At 37.0% G+C, this 12,479-nt stretch overlaps 2 long non-coding RNA genes across 2 annotated transcripts; both read right to left on the bottom strand.

The window, feature by feature from the left end:
- Positions 1–1,314: 1,314 nt before the first annotated feature.
- LOC140158281 (uncharacterized) lies at positions 1,315–4,922 on the bottom strand. The gene is made up of 3 exons (XR_011859753.1): positions 4,864–4,922; positions 4,225–4,336; positions 1,315–1,464 (listed from the first exon to the last, which is right to left on the bottom strand). It is a non-coding gene; the product is annotated as an uncharacterized lncRNA (long non-coding RNA).
- An 82-nt stretch (positions 4,923–5,004) lies between these two features.
- On the bottom strand, positions 5,005–12,459 carry LOC140158280 (uncharacterized). Its single transcript, XR_011859752.1, has 3 exons — positions 11,848–12,459; positions 8,778–8,876; positions 5,005–5,061 (listed from the first exon to the last, which is right to left on the bottom strand). It is a non-coding gene; the product is annotated as an uncharacterized lncRNA (long non-coding RNA).
- Positions 12,460–12,479: the final 20 nt, after the last annotated feature.

Here is a 12,479-nt window from a genome sequence, read left to right as displayed (position 1 = left end):
ATTCTTTCTGTTTTCCTCTTTCATATGACACCACTCATGGGGTCATACCTTTGTGGCATTTAGAGATATGGCCATTTCAGACCAAATGATTAGTCAGTTAGTAAGCTAGTAAGCTAGGAAGCTAGTAACATACACTCATATGGTTCAGCAAAAACTATGACCAAAGAGGGCTAGCCATTTTTTTTTAATTTGATAGTGGGCCAAAGATGTACATTGTATTTCTAATTAAAGCTTTCGAAGATGTTAAATCTCAAAATAATAACAGAAATAGCATTTTTTTGGTTGCAGGCTAGATGTGGCATACGTGGTGGGGTGGCCTCAAAATGAGCTCTTGCTTACATACATGTATGTTGTTATTTTAAGATCATTTCTGCATTATATCAAACATCAGTATATTTGTAGATTTCATAATTAATATTGTCCAGCATCCACTGTTACATACATTACAGGTACATGAATAACCCACAACACATCTATCTCTGCTAGACCTAAAGTTCCTTGTATAGACCCTATCGAACAACCTCACCTGGAAGGGTATAACAATTGAAATAGCAGACATGTTGGTGGACAGAGAGGGAAAGGTCTTTAGTTCGATTCCGCAACCATTCTTTCGAATTGCCCTATGGTACCTTATGGTTGACAAAATTTTATTTAAATGAGGACATAACGTAGTTATTTGAATTCTTCTATACGCTCCCTAAGAATTGAGCAATGCAATTTTTGCTAAAGCTCACTACCATTCGCAAGATGCTGTGAACTACATTTTTTTGCTGCTTCGACCAACAATACATCATATACCCTTAAATGAAGCAACAGAATTTGTGGATCTAATAATTAATACTAGCGAGCTGGTTCCAAATGGGCACAATATGCTGTAAAAAGCCCATCTTGTGGCACTCAGTTTTAGAAAGCTGATTTACCAGTAACAAAGGATAAATGAAAATCTGGTGGTACGGTGGGACGGTCTTTGTTAATTCCATTAAAAACTACATAATCATCTAGATTAATGTCATATAATCCCAGATTGCACTTATACATGTATATATTGAGATCAACATATTCTCTTCTAAAACTTAAAAAATGGAAGAAGACTTAGTTCTGTTCACGTTTCTTTGTGCTCAGCCTTGGGATAAAAGTTTAACAGCAGGTGACTACTACTAGCTAGTCCTCTAAGCCTAATTGATAGGTAGGCCTACTGTACATGTACCGGTACATGTTTATGTTTACATGTAGGTCCTACCAGCCATTTTGTTGACAAGTTGTCTATTTCTGTCAATTGTTTTCCCTCAAATTTTAATTCGCTTGAACCTAGTTGAAGTGCCAACATGCTATATGGCACAGGTGTTTGCATTTACTTTACACATCATCATCATCACTCATCACTACAGTATCATCATCTCGATCTATCTCTTGATTTAGCTTGTTGATGCAGATGATTCCTTCCAGTACAAGTTCAAATTTCATCTGTAAAGAAATAAACCAAAATATAAATTAAAAATTTAATTTTTAAAAATCAGATTGTTCAAAATTTAAATCCAATATTTTTTATTTAGATCCGATTCTTTTTTATTTATATTGATTTGTTTGGTTTTTTTATTTTATTAAATATACCCCATGATAGATTCAAAAGAGACTAGTGGAAAGCTAGACATAATGCATGAATTGAAACATTTTTTACATGTGAAAATTTCAAAGAAAATATTTGGTAAAATCATGGGAAAAAACCTGTAGCATTCTACATCTTGAAGGTGAATTTTTAGCAATAGATAAAAATGACATCATAGAGGTATTTTAATTGTATCCAAAAGTTGTAGAAGCATTAGGGATGAGGTAAAACCATCAATTTAAGAAAGAAATTAACTTACATTTATCAAAAATTGTTTTTTGAAACAAGTCATGTGATTTAAATTGCGATTTGATTCAACATGATTTAAATCACAAAACCGGCATGATTCCATGAAATTTGATTTGTTTTATGATTCTCAAAACAATTATCCAGTAGCTGAAATTTACATAGTAGTTGATTTACAGAGCTACAATTCAACTGTAAGTATGTAGCTGCAAGTGTAACTTGAAACAAGAATTGTCTTTAAAAAGGCATTAAAGACAAAGTTCACAGATCAGGTATACAGGCTGTATCAAAATGATTATGGACATGACTGGACATAACAGGATGCGTTATGTGTCATAGGTCATACAACGGGCATGTTATGTGTCATAGGTCACATAACAGGGCGCGTTATGTGTCATAGGTCATATAATAGGGCGTGTTGTGTCATGTCAGGTCACATGTAATAGGTCACATAACTGAGCGCACAGAATTAAAGACAGAGAATAGGGATTTGACCACCATATTAATACAGGCATGGAGCAAAAAAATGGGTGCGTCATATATAGGCGCGTCATATAACAGGGGCGCGTAATTTGTCATCGTCATATAACGGACCCTTGCCTTTGAAATTTCAAGGGTCCTCCCCAATTTTCAAGGGTCCTCCCTGGACCCTTTCCTTTGAAATTTCAAGAGAGAGAATTAGCTCTGACGATCCGCGTTGAAAAGTTGATGGGAAACTAAAATTAAAGTGTACTCAGGGGCTGTACGTATTATGTGAATCAGATGTTCCAGTGGAGCGACAAACTAGGATTTTCTTCTCTTTGCTTGGTTCAATTTTTACGTGTCACACGGACCCGTACCGTAGGAAATTTGCGGGTCACATATGTCACATAACAAGGCGTGTTATGTGTCATAGGTCACATAACGGGCACATTATGTGTCATAGGTCATATAACGGGGCGTGTTATGTATCATAAGTCATATAATAGGGCGCATTACGTGTCATACAACGGGGTGCGTTATGTGTCATAGGTCATATAACGGGCACGGTATGTGTCAGTTCATATACTGGGCACGTTATGTGTCATAGGTCATATAATGGGACGCGTTGTGTCATAGGTCACATAAAAGGAGCGTTATGTGTCATACGTTACATAACGGGCACATTATGTGTCATAGGTCATATAATGGGGTGCGTTATGTGTCATAGGTCATATAACGAGCGCGCGTTGTGTCATAGGTCACATAATGGGGAGCGTTATGTGTCATATGTCACATAGCGGGGGCGTTATGTGACATATGTTACATAACGGGCGTGTTATGTGTCATAGGTCATATAACGGGCGCGTTATGTGCCACAGGTCATATAATGAGGCACGTTATGTGTCACATATAGGTCATATAAACGGGCGCATGTGTCATAGGATGCATAACAGAGGCGTTATAGTGTCATAGGTCACATAATGGGGTGCGTTATGTGTCATAGGTCACATAACCGGGTGCATTATGTGTCATAGGATGCATAACAGGGCACGTTATGTGTCATAGGTCACATAACGGGGTGCGTTATGTGTCATAGGTCATATAACGGGCACGTTATGTGTCATAGGTCACATAATAGGCATGTTATGTGTCATTGGACACATAACAGGGCGTGTTATGTGTCATAGATCACATAACGGGGCATGTTATGTGTCAGAGGTCATATAACAGGGCGCGTTATGTGTCATAGGTCATATAACGGAACAACTATCATAGCCTAACCTAGCCAGGGGAAGATGAGAGAATTTAATGGAGGTTATGGTTAAATCATGTTCAAGAATATAAACTAATTTTTATTTGACCCCACCTCATAGTGGCCCCGGCTTTCGGTAGTAAATTGGCTTAGTGAAAAGTCCAGTGTATTTCTCCTATATGCCCAGCCTCATTACTTTGTAAATAATTACTCGCCAATCAGTAAAGCCTGTTATAATCATGTGATGGCCAGAATCCAATAGTAAATATGATTAAAAAAAGGCTATTTCATACACTGTACAGTCACATTGCTAGATTAAATGGGATAAATTGTTCTTGACATGTGAGGCAGGATTAGAAAAAGACATTCAAACGAGGGTATGAGATATTAGGAAATATTTCCCAGCCTCTTAACCACAAGGTTGGTGGGCTACAATAGCTATTCAAAGACACATGGTATATAGGGGATAAATTGTGCATAGATGTGAGTGGAAGTGAAATTAGAAGTTCACTCCGTGAACAAAAACTAGGTATAATTCTGGACCATTGTTTGAGGTATCATTTATTAATCATTCTGTACCATTTTGAGGTCTATTTGCATTAGGCTGTATGACCTAATCCTTTTTTCATCCAATAAAGCAGTTACGCATTGTACATACCGGACTTTTGATGTTCAGTGGAGTTCATCACTAAAACAGTAAACATTCTGATTTGTAAGCCAGTTGCTGCATTACTAAACAGTTCACTTCAAGTTGACATCACTGATATCACCTAGTGTGGAAATTCAAGAAATAAGATTTTATAAAATGGAGCAACCTTTTACAAGAACAAGCATTTATCCTCCAGGTTTCTGAAAAAGGGCTTCTCCATGCTGCACTTACATGTAAAAGAATCCTAGCTCCAAAGTTACATGGGAGGTGGGTCTGATCAGTACCAAATTCAAAATGTATTAGTGAATTGTTTGGCTATTTTAATATTTGCACGCTAAAGTAAACTGCGCAGTGAGCACCCTTTCATGCTTTGGATAAGTGCTGCAAATTTCTTCATGCACACATATTGTGTATACATCCCAGCTGCGCGATGCTTGGTGCAATATAAATAGATCAATGTAATATGAACAGCAAGCTAAATACACACATTGTAAGCGCTGGAGTGAAATCATAATTCTTGATATTACCTCATTTGTTTGGCTCAAAATTAAAAGGGGGCAATGTGATGATAAGTGAAAACTAACATTTAGGAATCTATTTTATGAAAATCACACATTATGGCTTTAATAGTCCAGTGCTAGCACTCACTTTATCTGACCCATATAATGTTTCATACCGTCCAGTGCTGAGTCGAGATTTGCTGTGAACATACCAGGTTGGATAATCTGTGTCTGTAAAGGAGAATCGTTGAAGCACTTTTTCACCAGTTATCTAGAGCTGTGTAGCTAGCTGTGTTGTGCCATGCAAAACCCCCGGCAAAACCAGACCGAAGTGAGAAACAAATCCCTGAGAAAAAACAAAAACAAATTGCAACAGAATAATCATTTTATAGGAGTTGAAAGAATAACTTTTTCATACTAAGTAAATACCTATAATCTAAGTATTCTTCTTCCTGGTCCTGGTAAATGTGTGTACGTGTGGTAGAGTTTGAAAAACATTGAGGGTGTCCCTATGAACTATGTTACAATATTGCTTTACCTTAATTGACATCTCTTTTTTAATATATGGCGCTGCACTAGTACGCTCATGCGGTTTGTACCACTGCAACAGCATTGAACCACAGATGTCAAAGAGCACATAAATCATATGCTTTGGAACGGGGAGGGGGGCTCAGCCCCCTGAATATTAATTTTTGTGGGAGCCTGAATACCTTTCAGCCTCCCCCCAATAATCCTATAGGTGGAGTTAACAAATTGTGATAAAATAGAGGAAAGAGTGTTTGTGACCTATATTTTGCAAAATTTTCTGACTCGGGGTGGAAAACCCGTCTGCCACATGAGGGGTGGCCCACTAAAAAGTTTTAAATTTTTAGCTCCCCAAATGTAAACAAGAGCACCAATGGTGCTGTAGTAGGTTTGTTATGGGTTATGGTCAGGAATTGAAATTCATTGTGTTGGTGGTTGTGTGCAGGTTTTATTTGTTATGTTGTTTGTAAGTGCAGTTGTTAATTTTTATTAGTTTGTTGGCAGGGCTGTGATAAAGAGTGTAGTTTAGTTTATCATGTTTATTACCTTCATTGCACATAAAAATATCAAATTGTGGTGTGTGCTGCAAAAGGGCAACCCGAACAGGCACGCAGGCCCACTAGATGGGGTCCCTTATACACACACCAAATAAAAGAACTAAATTACACAGTACATAATTATAAACACATTTAAAAAACACTATAAAATACATTAGAAATACAATATTGTACTAAAATTGAGTTGCCAAATTACTTCAAGACATCGCAGAATTCAAATAAGCACCAGTGAAATTGCACAAAGTAGGTATACTGACAAGTTAATTTGAGATGTAGTGGTTAGTGGTGTACCTCTTATTGATTGTAGATATTTGTTAGTGTATTTGGTGCTGTTGACAGGTTTTGGCTGGTTGCATTGGGCAGGCAATATAGATTTGGTATAATTGGATTGTTTCATGTTTGCTGGTTTGTAGTTTATAGTTGAAGGTATTAGGGTTGAGTTGTGTGGAGTTGGTTGCTGGGAATGTTAGGACTTTTGTTGTGTAAGTGCGTATTTTTGAAGTTGTGGAGTTAAATGTACCATCTATAACCAATATATAGTAACCAATATACAGTAACCTATACAACTGCGCCATACAAATAAATATATAATATATTGCACAATAATCTGGAAAAGTGTAGTTTTGCCAGAGGTAAGGTTCAATAAAAATTGTAGCATATTTGTTCATTTTTATGTCACATTATGTTAAAAATATGCATAAACTAGGTATGTGGGAAGTGAACCTGTGTACTTTGTGTGCCGCTAAATATGGGTGGTTTTATTCTTGGGTTTGCTGTGAGCAGTTACATCAATTTTTTTTTTATTGAAACATGTAGATATTTTCATTTACAGTGTATTATAGATCTGTAGTTACAGCCCTTTATACATGAATTTAGTTTTTTAATCACATTGTAAATGATTGGAATTAACTGATTGGAATTAAGGGTATTAATTTGCTCCACAGATAATTCCATTATCTGTGTTTGCTCAGTCATTTTATTGATACCGAGAAATGTACAACAACTTAAGGTGGTTTTAAATGCAAATTAAAGATCTATGGACCGTTTTTATCTTTGGCACAGAAGATAATATAATCAGATTGTAAATGATTGAAATTAACTGATTGGAATTAAGCATATTAATTTGCTCCACAGATAATTCCATTATCTATGTTTGCTCAGTTATTTTATTGATACTGATAAATTTACAACTTAAGGTGGTTTAAAATGCAAATTAAAGATCTATGGATCGTTTTCATCTTTGGCACAGAAGAAGATAATTATTTTTAAAGATTTTCGGCAGTGTTTTCAGCACCCTACCTCCTCTGATTATTGCTCTCCAGGGACCGAGAAATTTCAGACCTGGATACTGCTCTCATATGGTTGAAATTGCACATGTCCAAATAAATTAGGAAATGGTGTCAAATCATTCAAGAACATCAAGAATGACCTCCCTGCTGATTTTCCCGTAAAAAGTTTGTAAGTAATGTGGAATCTGTGGCCAAAAAACAAAAATTTCACTTTGACCCCCAGGGGGAATTCCACTGGGATTTTTTTACGGGAAAATCAGTGGAGGTGCGAGAACATGACTCAACATGTGAGTATACTTTTATTGGGACAAATGAAGTGATTTGCGACTCAAAAAAACAGCAAAAAACTTTCAATGTGATTGGTCAGAAGCTTGGTTACCATGGCAACAGTTTTATTACCTTCATAACATGGCCAACATATCCCTACATAAGTACAAACTGACTTGAGATTGTATCATGAAAGGTTTGGAGATATTTGCAAAAATGTTGGAATTCATGATTTCCCTAAACCTTGCCTTTAACACCACCTTAACAATGACCTAACAAGTAGGTGTTAAGGGGTACTACACCCCTCGATAAATTTGTGTCTATTTTTGCATTTTCTCAAAACTAAAAACACACTGGTAACAAAAAGTTGTGTATATTATAGGGGCAAGGAATCAATTACTACACTGGAATTTCAGTGTCCCACAACAAGCGGTTTGTTATTTATGATAAGAAATAAGGTACCGCTAGGATGTACCTCATTTCCTATCATATATACTGAACCGCTTGTCTTGAGTCACTGAAATTTCAGCGTAGTTATTTGATTCCTTGCCCCAATAATATACATAACTCTTGTTACCAGTGTGTTATTATTTTTTGAGAAAAATGCAAAAATAGTCACAAATTTACCATAGGGGTGTAGTACCCCCTTAATATGTTGAAAAGACATCAAGTCTGGACATTAATTTCTTACATGCTATAGTCAATCACTTTTCCTCACATTTCTAAGTTCATATTTACAGTGTACAGGATATGTTCAAGACCAATAAACGATTAAATGTTGTAGCACTAAATGTGTTAATTGAAAAACTAGAAAGGTGTTAATATGTTACAAAGACACAAAGTCTGGACTAGCATTAAATGTGTCAGTGCCAATGATATAAACTAAGTTTTGCTACAATCGTTCTGAATGTGCACTAATTTGGAGAATTTGAGACATTAATTGCTCATGACTCGCGCACAGAAGTAGGGGCCTATAGACAGCACGAGCCCAATTGGTGCTTTATCTATTGACTTGCGAATGCAAGGCAAAGCAACACTGAAAAGCAAACATTGTAGCCGCATTGAAGCAGTAAAGTTCAACATCTCTTTTACAAAATCGCCAGATCAAGGAGTTTGTACAGTGTTTGTAATATGAAAAGCACCACAAACAGTCTGCATAGGAGACTATTCCATGAAATTTGGTAAAAATTTTCGTAACAAAATGCTCCAAAAATGACACTTTCCGTCCGAATTTTCCTAGCTAAATAAGTAACAATCATGAACGATCATGCAAAGATCGCTGCCTCAAATTACCAGATCCATTGCTCAAAACGATGTAGCAAGAGAAAGAAAAAAACATACAGAAATCTGGACCATGACAATAGCATCATTTGCGTTGCAAATGTGCTAAAAATCTTCCTAAGCCAATGCAAATGTTGATTTACCTTGTTTTGCAGATGCAATCAAAATTCAGTATCTTTTGTCGCTGTCATAATTCCCATTCAAAAAATTGGTGGACCAGTACAATAGATTTCTCAGCCATTCTAAGTGTATATAAAGCAAACATAATGTAAAACATACAAAATAAATAAAAGCATATTATTATTGTATCATGAGCTGGACAATGGTCTATCTTTAGAACTCTTTAGAAAAGTAGTGCTATTTTATTAATTCAAATTAATCAATTAATTGTGATCCCATGGTGGATGCCATTCCTGGGGAAGATATTTGGAGAGTTTTAATATGTTAAGATGTCACATTAGGAGTTACACAAACATATTTGATGAGATTTGGTCATGGCATAGAATGTTGGGTGCAGCCTGTCACTCAGAAGACTTGGTAGTCAGAAGACCTGCTATTCAGAAAACCCATTTTTCAGAAGGCACGCTATAGTCAGAATTTTCTGAGCAGCAGGCCTTCTGAATAATGACTTTCTGAATAGTGGGCTTTGTTGTATTTTATGTAAAAGAATTTTTTTCCCGACTAGCATTTTTTGGCTAGCGGGCTGTATCCGATCCTTTACCCGCTACTCAGAATGCCCACTATGACTATAATATAGTGGCCTGCTTTTATCATTTGAAAGAACTGAGTTAGCCCTAACCTTAACCTAACCTCTTAACTCTAATGATACCCTGAGAACTGGGTTTTCTGAGTGGCAGGTTGTCTGGGTGTGATTCTTCAAAAGGGCTCATTAAATTTCGTTAATCAGAAGACCCGCTACTCAGAATATATTTTCTGAGTAGTGGGCCTTCTGATTAATGGCTTTTCTGATTAGCGGGTCTTCTGTTTAGCATGTCATTTTTTAAAAGGAAAATAAGCCCACAATTCTGAATAGCGGACCTTGGGTGATAGGTTTTCTGTTTTCTGAATAGTGGGCTTTCTCACTGAGTGGGGATACAAAAAATGTAGTCAATGTGAGTTCAAATATGGTTGTTATCTTCAGAGTATTGGAAATCAAGAGTTAGCTAATGTAGAAGATTGGATATGTAACATTTTATGTTCATTGGTTATGGTTAGAATCGGAAGTGAAAGAACCTTATTAGTGTGTTCTTAATGTGGTGAGTTAAGTCAGAGTACCATACTGGAGTTGTGTTTGGTAAAACTGTGATGTATATCATGCACAGGATATGTTTGTAGGCCTACTTTTAAAATGTGGAGGGTCATTTAACTTGAAAGTTACGTGTGGTGAGTTGTCAGCAGCAGACTCAGACTTTTATTTGATTGTATGTATTGAAAATTGATCAAAAAGGAAAGGATATTTTATGATCTGATTTTGGCAACTCACCATATTTGACCTCTCAAAAGGACCTACTCCCACTTAAAAAATACACTAATAATGGGAACATGCCCCATGAAAGCCTTTCCAACATGGGGGGACTGAGCCCTCATCCATGGACCAAAGTTCTGCGTAACTTGATGGGCGTCCAGGGAGTGTAGACCCTGGGGGGGTCCCATACCTCACTTCGATACTTTTAAACATGCTCACAGTTGACAGGAGTTCAATTTAAACAGTTTGACATACATGTTTGTAACATAAATGTGTGTCAATCAAACCATGAAGTTATTTCATCCTGACAACTGTGTGCATGAATTTAAACAATTATCATTGCAGTATGACCAAGATTGTGCACATTGTAAAGTTTTTGAGTTTGGCAATCTAACAAATGCTCTGTCACCGGAAGACACCCTATTTTTGCATTTGATAGATCTGTCAACCAAAGTTCAGTTTGAACAGCAGCTTTCATTTATCACTGATTTTATTACTTTTAGCCATTTAGATTTAGATTTAGAACTAGAAATTTGATGTTTGAGGTTTCTGTGGCGCTGTTTAGGCTCTAACACAAAAGTTCCATTTAAAAAATTGTTCTCACCCAATGACCCAAATTTTTTACATTTTGCTCTCACCCAATGCCAAAAATCATGCTCTCATCCAATGGGGGCATTGAGTGAGCAAAGTGAATTTTTTTTTGGGGGGGGGGGGGCAAAACCAACAAATTTTGTGCAAAATTACTGCAAAAAGGTGACATGTTCGTAATTTTGGCTTTTTACTGGGGGGGCAAGGGGTTGGGTTGGGGTTGGCAAGAGTTTTGCTTACCAGTATGAGAGACGACAGGCAAGACCAATATTTTGCGTAGTGGATGCCGGCGCACACTACGATAAAAATTGGACCTGTCTGTCGTCCATCATACGTAGTAAAAACAAAAATTCCTATCATTTGTTGTCATTCTTTAGTCAGTTACCATAAATTATTATTTTGATAACTAAAACTAGTTTTATTTAGGGGAAAATAAATTAACTATAAAACAAACAGCCATGAAAACTTCCCTTATTCTAAAATTAACAAATTCAGTTCTTGGCATACTTCGTGCAGCTAGTGCGCATCTCTCGACAAGCGTGTTGCGTAATGATGCATGTACGCGCACCATATCCTCTACCGTGTTTTAGATGACATACAGGAACTCAATGAAATGCAGTGCTTACAAGCTAAACCACAGCCACTGGCTAAGATCAGAATTAACAATTTTATATCTAGGCCTATGCGTTGCAGAAACTATATGCCTAATCTAGTCCGTTATAGACATAGAGTTGTAGCTAAACTATATGCCTATTATCTAAGTATTAAATTCTTGGCCAAGCTGGAACATAGTGCGCTAAGTGAGGTACAGTAGAAAGCATGCACTCATGTTACATGATTGCGTACAATGACACAATTTGTACGCTACGTGGATGCAACAGGTATGTTCGAGCTTGGCCAAGAATGACTTTATAGTATGTCTGCCAATGCCAATGCGCGTGCGCCACACCGCTCAGCAGCAAGCGGCAGGGTAGCATTGCAGACAAACGGACACAATAAAGGCTTGTCATTGGTTGAAACGCCCTGCCGCTTGCCGCAGCGGCAAGCGGCAGGAAAGTATGCTGGAGGCTTTAGTAGTACCAATGTAACAGCATCATGCAGTTGTGCATGGTACACCTCTACATTCATCATTCATGACATTAAAGAAAATTTAAGCTTACCTGAATTGCAATGTAATTCACATGATTCATGAATTGTAACATCATTCAAACACCTCGTCTATACAGTACATTACGAATTAGATCGATTGAAGACCTTCCTAAACATGTAAACTGTCATGACGAATCATTTTCCACGAACCACGGACGCGGGTTTTTGTCGATATTGAAACACCAGATATAAAATCAGTAGGGACAAAAATAGAGCTACACAGCCATGACAGCGTTGACACAGCTACACTGAGCCCGTGACTGAGCTGATAAAATCGATTGATTGATAAACAAGGTCTTCGGCCCGGAAGTCAGAAGTTGCCAGTCATAGAGCTGGGTTTGAGGCAATGGAACTTTTAACACAGGTGACCCTGGGTCATTTGGATGCCCTAAGTCCTAATTTATACTAATAATCTCATCCCCACAAAGTTAGGGCATTTTTGAAAAAACATGCATGATGAAAAATTGAAATTAACTTCACAAAAAATACTTATATTACACAATAGTTATCTATATGACACGTAAATACGTTTAGCGTACTTAATCCCTGAAATTAGCTAATATGAAACAGTTTTGAGTCGAGTGTTGCCTGCCCATTTAGGGCGTATGCCCTAACTCGCTATTTGTAATTATTATTATTATTA

This window comes from Amphiura filiformis, chromosome 8, assembly GCF_039555335.1.
Source record: "Amphiura filiformis chromosome 8, Afil_fr2py, whole genome shotgun sequence".
In the NCBI taxonomy this organism is placed as follows: Eukaryota; Metazoa; Echinodermata; class Ophiuroidea; order Amphilepidida; family Amphiuridae; genus Amphiura; species Amphiura filiformis.
The sequence above is the reverse complement of the archived record's forward strand: the minus strand, read 5'-3'. Positions and strand labels throughout refer to the sequence as shown.